This window comes from Bos javanicus, chromosome 13 (assembly GCF_032452875.1).
Source record: "Bos javanicus breed banteng chromosome 13, ARS-OSU_banteng_1.0, whole genome shotgun sequence".
In the NCBI taxonomy this organism is placed as follows: domain Eukaryota; kingdom Metazoa; phylum Chordata; class Mammalia; order Artiodactyla; family Bovidae; genus Bos; species Bos javanicus.
The window spans coordinates 54,818,166-54,826,209 of record NC_083880.1 but is presented as its reverse complement, the minus strand read 5'-3'; positions in this window follow the sequence as shown (position 1 = coordinate 54,826,209).

The window sequence follows — 8,044 nt, the reverse complement described above, 5'->3', positions numbered from 1 at the left end:
GGGTATGACTTAGTGGCTGTGGTTCCAGGGTACAGGACAGGGAGGGCGGCCACATCTCTGCGGGGCCAGCCTTCAGGTGAGATGAACCATGTGGATGCCAAGCCCCATCCCTACCTTTCACACCCGGGGCCCTGCTGGCCCCACAGCTTCCAGATCCCAGCCTGGGCTCTGTGTCCAATCAGCCCAGAAGTAGAGCTGACGGGCTAGGGGGACAAGGCAACTTCCTCTTCGCAGAAGGCGCCGACTGCAGACCCTTGTGCCTCCACTGTCCAGGGCAGAGCTGGGCAGAGACACTGCCCAGCTGGCCGGCTCGCTCTGCCTCTCTCCATCCCCTGGAGGAGCCCATGGGCCAGGGGTGTTTTCCAAGTGCCAACCCCCACCTGCCCGCTGTAGGGCAGAAGCCCCATTAGCCAACCCTGGTGGAGCCCTGCTGTGCTGAGTCACCACTGCTAAGATCGACACTGAGCACCTGGACGGGGGTCCTGGGGTGGGACCCTCCACCTCTTCCGTGGCCCCAGCCCAACTAGGCCAGAGTCAGGATAGACCTACGGTGCCTGGGGCAGAGTGCCTCCCCTTAGTCTCTCTGTTCTCCCTCACCAGCTACCCCAGGAGCCCTTTCCAGAGTGGAGGATTGTAGCAGTCATTTACACGTTAGTGAGACTTAGGCCAACCTGCTCTGTCTTCCCAGAGGCTTTGTAGCAGCCACTGTTTACAGCATGCCTGTTAGGCTCTGGCCCTGGCCCTGGCCCATCAACTGGGTGCACCGTGCCTCCCTGAGGCAGGTAGGAATGCCACCATCCTCCCATTTTATTATTATTATTGTTAGGCCATGCCATGTAGCATGTGGGATCCTAGTTCCCCGACCAGGAATTGAACCCGTGGCTGCTGCAATGGAAGTGTCTGGAGTCCTAACCCACCGGACTGCCAAGGAATTCCCATCCTTCTATTTTAAAGATGAAGAAACTGAGGCTCAGATAAAGAAACTTGCCTGGAGTCTTTGAGTGTGGTGGGGACATGACCTCACCCAGGAGGGTCTGAGTGGACCTCTAACCATTAGGAGGAGGAGAATGCTTTAGTGGGAAGGCTAAAGTCCACTTGGAAATGACGTAGGAAACTTGGTTCCTGCTTCGTGCATTCCCAGCATCAGGAGCCAGGGTTTTCGGGCTTTTGGAGGCCTGAAAACTGCTTCTGGGTCTCCAGGCAAGCCTGGGCCAGCTGCAGGCCTGACTCAGCTTCCTGTGTGGGTGCCGACCTGGGAAGGGACAGGCTGTCCTGGCTGCTGCCCCTCCAGCCTCGTCCAGACCCCGCCTGGGGCGTCCTCACGGGCGGGCACTGTGGTTTCTCCCTTCTAGCTGCAACATGTAGTGAGACCATCCAGGCTCCAGTGGGGAGTGTGCAGGGGTGCCCGGAAGCCTCCAGGGTCCCTCCTGCCCCAGGAGGGGGGAGCCTTGCATACCAGCCCCTCCCCCACACCCAACACAACTCCCGCCCTGCACCTGTCCATTCCTGGCCTTTAAATAGCTGTGACTAGGCGCCCTGTTCCTTGCTCCTCGCCAGGGGCAGTGTGCACAGCACAGACTTCCCATGGCCCATGGGCAGGCTGGCCAGCCCTGGGGCACAGCCGGAAAGTAGCCAGAGGACACCCTCATTTGGTCGGTTGGAGAGCCTGGACACCTGGGTTCTCCCTGTCTGTGAACTTGAGGAGGAGAGCAGAGACACAGGGTGTGGGGTGGTGGCTCCTGCAGCAGAGGGCTGGCCAGTCTGCGATGCCTGGGAGATGGCCTGGCCAGCCACCACTTACCCTCCCCGGTCTGGGACCACCTTCTTCCAAGGGGTGAGGCCATTTAAGCCTTTCGTGCACTGCCAGTGGTGATGTGGCTGCAGAGCGCTGGTCAGCAGGTGTGTGCAGCCCCAGCCCCCACCCCAGGGCTGGGAGTGGCTGGGCCAGGTCCATCCTGTCGTGGTGGGAGCTCTCTCCTCAGTTCTGCCCGAGCCCGAGCAGAGCCGCCCAGAGCCATTTCCGCCCAGCACCTCAGTGCTCTGTTCCTGGCTATTTTTAACCTGAGTGTGGTGAGTGCATTTCTTCAAGAAAACCGCTCTCCCGATCAATCCATGCAGTACCCGGCGTGGACAGCAGGCTCACGCACCCGCCGGGCCGCCAGGCTGTAACTGGAGCCCATCAGCTGACCGGGACAGGATAAATCCGGCTCCTCTGACAACTGTTCTGATGGTCTTATCTGGTTACGCACACCGCTCCCCATGCCGCTGTCAGTCCTTAATATAACTCTGACATCGTGCCTGGTGCTGGGACCAGGGCTGGGGCGGAGGGCTCGGGGGCTGGTCCCCCGGCGCCTGGGGAGTGATGGAGGCCTGAGAGGACCCGCTTCCTGGAGTGCGGAGCCAGGACTGGCTCTTGGGGTGAGGGGCTACCCTGTCACTGGCCTGGTGAGGCTGTGGAGGGCATGCAGGCTGGAGCTGGGCTTGGTGAGGGGCCATGATCCCCTCAAGGCTTCTGAGACTGTGGGTGATTTTAAGGACAGAACCAGAGCTTTCATCAGAAACCCAAAGGGTCTGATGTGACTAATGTTGCTGGGAAGGCAGATGCATTCTCATTGGTTCTGAGAACACGTGCATTTTGTGACATCATTTTTTTGAACAGACCCTGAGCCACCCTATGTCCTGGAACTGTGTCCTTGGGGGAGACATTTGTTTAGAGGGACTCCCTCCTGGCCCTGTGGCCACATCCACCAGGTGGACTGGTCTTCTAGAAGCATCCATGTGCATGAGGCCATCTCTCCTCCCAGTCAAGCTGTTCATTTCAACTCCATTCAGATGGGAGAGGAAGAGGGAACTGATGGGGATGAACAAAAACCTGCAGGGCTCAGAAAACATCCCCTTGCACAAGCCTGAAGGGCAGCCCTGGAGGGGACCTGGGGCAGCATAGACTCGGGGTGATGCTGGGGGCTGGCCTGGGGGCTGTGGGTGAGGATGCTGGCCTAGTGTACCTGAGGGGATCCACTTGGGTCCCAGGGCTCAGGGTCTCAGATCCTGTGGTATAGCCTCCCCAGACAGAGTCAGATGAAAATAAAAGGCAGTTTAGGGCAATCTGCTGCTGCTGCTGCTGCTGCTGCTAAGTCACTTCAGTCGTGTCTGACTCTGTGCGACCCCATAGACGGCAGCCCACTAGGCTCCTCTGTCCCGAGGATTCTCCAGGCAAGAATACTGGGATGGGCTGCCATTTCCTTCTCAATCTACTAAACAGCAAACCCCATAAATGCCAGAATTTCTTATGCCATGGGGCTGGCCACTAATTTCAGATGTGCTACGTTAATGTCACATATGGCATAAAATTTTTAGTGGGCATTAATTGAGCCAATGATATAATTATAGCCATAAATTGAGAACTCCTCTAGTCCCCGAAGTTAGGAGTAAATCTGTAAATATTTATTTCATTGTGGCACAGGGAAAGAAACGCTCCAAATGAGTTCATCAATAATCCCGAATTTGCCCCATGCTGTACGACGGGCCTCTGGTGTGGGAGCCCGTCAGACTGGACTTGCTTGTGGACTGGAATGGCCCACCCCGCACAGGTCTGGGGACAGAGCAAGCATTCAAACACGTTTGTTGAGTGACTGATTGAAACATAGATGAAGCGGGAGAGAGAGCCTTGACCCCTGCCAACATTTTGTCCCGGGTTTTCCTGCTCTGAGGGGTAATTGTGGGAGCCTCTGCCCCCTAGACTGAGGCACAGACAAGGGCCAGGAGGGGCCACCCACAGCTGGGCCCTCAGTGACCCCCGTGAGCATTCCTCATAAGAGAGCATGGCCCTTGCATGCTGGGTGATGCCTGGTGGTCCTGGCGAAGGTCAAGCATTCCAAAAATATTTGTGAAGAAAATGAAAGCCTGTGGGCGCGAGACCCCGGGGGCTGTGGTCAGAGGACCCGGAGAGGCAGGCTGACCCCGTGGTCACCAGGTCCGTCCAGGGACACTTGGTTCTGACTGAAGACTCTGAGGCCTCTGTAGAGCCCAAGACTCAAGTGAGGGTTGGGACTGTGCCCAGGGATTCTCAAGTCCACCCCCAGGGAGGTGGGGAAACAGAATGAAGGGCAGAGCAGGCCTTGTGCACTGGGTCCCCCCAGGAGTGGGCACGCACCCCCACTTGGAATGAGATTCTGAGGGCTCACTTGAGGCCACCCAGCCACTTGCAGAGCCTCCTGGGTGTGTCGAACGCCTGCTCCAGGACAGGCCACCCCATGGGACATGAGCCACTCTGGCCACATCTCCAGGCTGAGCAGGAAGGAGGCGCTGCCTGTGGGCCCACCTGTCATGGCAGCTCAAATGCTCTGGGAATCAAAGTCCTAAGATAGCCGTGATGGCCGATCCTGGCACTGGGAGGCTCCCTAATCCCCTCAGGCTGTGGCTGCCCTGTGCCTGCAAGTACCCGAGAATCACCCAGCCACCCAGCGGGCACACCTAGGCCCTCCCCTCCATGGCAGCTGGCCAGGCCCTGTGGGCCCAGCGCATCGGCCACTTCTGGTCTGGAGCAGCCCCTGCCCTCAGGGCCTCCTGGACCACAAGCCTGGATCTCTTCCATCCATCTGTTCACTCTCCATGTGTTTCACAAGCGCCTGCTATATGCCGGCCTCCTAGGTGCTAAGAGACAGTAGTGGGACACCCGTGGTCCCTCTCTGTCCTCCTGGGACCACAGCCACATGACCACATGGATGATGTCACATGACAAGGCCCCGGGACACTTGAGAGATGGGCTGTGCTGATGACCCACGAGTGAGGGAGGCAGCCGAATCTGAGGTGTCAGCGCCTTCCTGGGAGAGGAATCATTTCCCCTGAAGCTTGAGGGGGAGGGGGCTTCCTGAGGAACAGGAGGGGGTACTCCAAGCTTGGCCTCTTTGGAGACGCTGCCCCCCACATTATAGGGGCTCTTTGGAGACCCCTGGAATTCCACTGGGTCTCCTGGTCCCCAGGTTCCCTTCCCTAGAGGCGTCTGCACAGCCAGATGCAGCAAAGTGGGCCTCACCCCAGTTCAAGAACGTCTGGGGATCCCAGCACACAGCAGCCCTGTAGGAAGGTGTCCCTTACAGGTCAGCTAAGTGCCCGGCAGGAGTCAGAGCCGCCAGTCAAGCCCAGGCGGGACACCGGGCTTCCTGGGAGGGTTGGGAGGGGTGCCGGCTGCAAGCCCGTTACTAGTTTCTTCATCACATTTAAGTTTTTCATCAAAACCGTGGCTTTCTGGATTCCACACCATGCACCCATGATGATCTCAACTGTGTACAATATTTTCAATGCAGAAGATAGCATGAATGGCTATGGTAGCTTTTTTGCTTTTATGTAAAATTAATAGATTTAATTTGGGGGGAGCAGTTTTAAGTTTACAGAAAAGTTGAGTGCAAGGTATAGAAATTTCCAGGATATCCCTCCCCTATTATTAAAATCTTATACTGGTGTGATATGTTTGTTATTATTGATGAGCCAATGTGGACAGATTAGTATTAAAGTCTGTAGTTTACATCAGGGCTCACTCTTGTGTTATATATTCTGTGGGTTTGGACAAATGTGTGATGACATGTATCCGCCATTATCAATCACACAGAGTAGCTTTCGCTGCCCTAAAAGCCCTCTGTGCTCCACCTGTTCATTCCTCCCTCCCCCCAGCCCCTTATCTTTTTTACTGGCTCCATAGTTCTGCCATTTCCAGAGTGTCACAGGGCTGTAATCACAAAGTCTGTAGCTTTTTCAGATTGGCTTTTTCCCCTTAGTTTGATTTACTTAAGGTTCTTCCGTGTCTTTTCATGGCTTGACGGTGCAGTTCTTTTCAGGACTGAGTAAGATTCCACTGTCTGGATGCACCACAGGTTTTTATCCATCAACCACTGAAGGACATCGTGGGTTGCTTCTGAGTTTTGGCAACTGTGAATACAGCTGCTATAAACATCCATGTTCAGGATTTTGTGTGGACAAAGGTTTTCGACTCCTTTGGGTAAATACCAAGGAGCACAGTGGAGTGCATAGTTAGAGTATGACAAGTCTTATAAGAAATCATCAACTGTCTTTCAAAGTGGCTGCCCCATTTTGCATCCTCACCAGCCCCGAATTAGAGCTCCTGTCGCTCTACCTCCACGCCAGCACCTGGTGTGTGAGTGTTCTGGATTTTCGCGGTTCTAAGAGTAGGCAGTGATGTTTCATTGGTCAGATTTTGCATTTCTCTGATGATAAACTACGGGAGCATCTCTTCATATGTTTGTTTCCGTGTGCATATCTTCTTGGGTGAAGGGTCTCAAGATCATCAGCCCACTTCCAAATCTGGTTTTTGCTTTCTTATTGAGTGTGAAGAAGTGAAAAAGCATTAGTCACTTCAGTCATATCCAACTCTTTACAAGTGACCCCATGAACTGTAGCCTGCCAGGCTCCTCTGTCCATGGGATTCTCCAGGCAAGAATACTGGAGTGGATTGCCATGCCCTTCTCCAGGGCATCTTCCCGACCCAGGGATCGAACCCAGGTATCCTGCATTGCAGGCAGATTCTTTACCATCTGAACCACCAGGGAAGCCTCTATTGGAAAGCAGATGTGTGTTGATCCTTTATCAGGTGTGTGTTTTGAAAGTATTTTCTCCTGACTGTGGCACATCTTTTCGTTCTCGTCTGTGTCTATCACAGAGCAGAATTTAAAATTTCAGTGAGGCCCAATTCATCAATCTTTTCTTTCACGGACCTCACTTTCGGTTGGTGTCGTATCTGAAGAGTCATCACCAACGTCAGAGTTCCCTTAGTTGGAGACAGTTTTCCTTTAAGAAGCAGAAGTGCTGAATGGTTTGCAGTCCATTTCTCTGGGTTTTATTTAGATTTATTTATTTTTTTTATAAGCTGCAGTGCGCTCTGCTAAATCGCCAAGGGGAAGCCAATTACACACTGAACTGGGCGAGAAATGTTGAACAAAAATGAAGTTTCTGTCTGGCAACTTCCAGCCCAAATTGCGCTGGGACATGAGATGGAAATCTTCAGCAAGAGGATGCCCTTTGCTTGATGTCTTGGTGGAGGGTTCCCACTCAGGTGCCATGCAAGGACACGAAACCAGGCCGAGTGCGTCACCTCTGCTGGGGTCGGGGCTGGTGGGCATGCCTATAAAGAAGGGGCCTCAGAGATGGAGGCTTAGTGAGGCACAATCTGATGAAAGCAGAGTGGCAACTGGTCAGGAAGGACGCACTTGTTGGCCCCAGAATCAAAAGGCATTTTACAGGGTACACCAGAGCCCTGCTGCTGCCAGAACACACCTTGTACATCCAGTGACTTGAAGCACACATGTGTCATCTCACAGTCTTCAGGGTCAGAAGTCCAAGATGAATCTCCTGGGCTAAAATCAAGTGGTCCTTGGGGTGGTCTTTCTGAAGGCCACCCAGGAGGTCATTTCCGGTGCCCAGAGCCCCTCCATCCATCCTCACAGCCAGCGGCTGGCACCTTCAGTCCCTCCTGGCTCCACATCACGTCTCCTCCTACAGCTGTGTTAAACGTCTGTGGTCCAGTGTTCAAATGCACTGGGGGACCCAGGAGAGTCTCCCCATCGTGGTCCTTAGCAGCACTACACGTGCAGAGTCCCTGCTGTCCTGAGGGTCAGGACACCGTGTCTTCAGGGGCTGTGGTTCTGCCTCCCACACAGGGACGCAGTGACCTGGGACGTGCGGGTGGACCGGCCCCACCTGAGTGCTGTGCTCACCACACCTCACTGTGCTTCTCCAAGCCTCAGCCTGGCTTCCGTCAAACCTCGACAGGGCTCTGTGTTGACCCTCCCAGAGGACAGAGTGACAGCCATGCCCCCTCGGAATGCCTTCTAATCAGATCACTTCGCTGGGCCAAAGGTCACTGCGGGGCTGGATTAGGAAGCGACACCGAGGGGAAGCAGACAGAGAGGGAGATGCTGGAGACGGCGGGGTGGGTGGGCTGTCCTGGGACGGAGGCTGAGTCTGTGTGCTCAGCGCCACCCCTCCCCCGCCCCCTGCCCAGCATGCTGGGGAGAAGGTGCAGGCGAGGGGC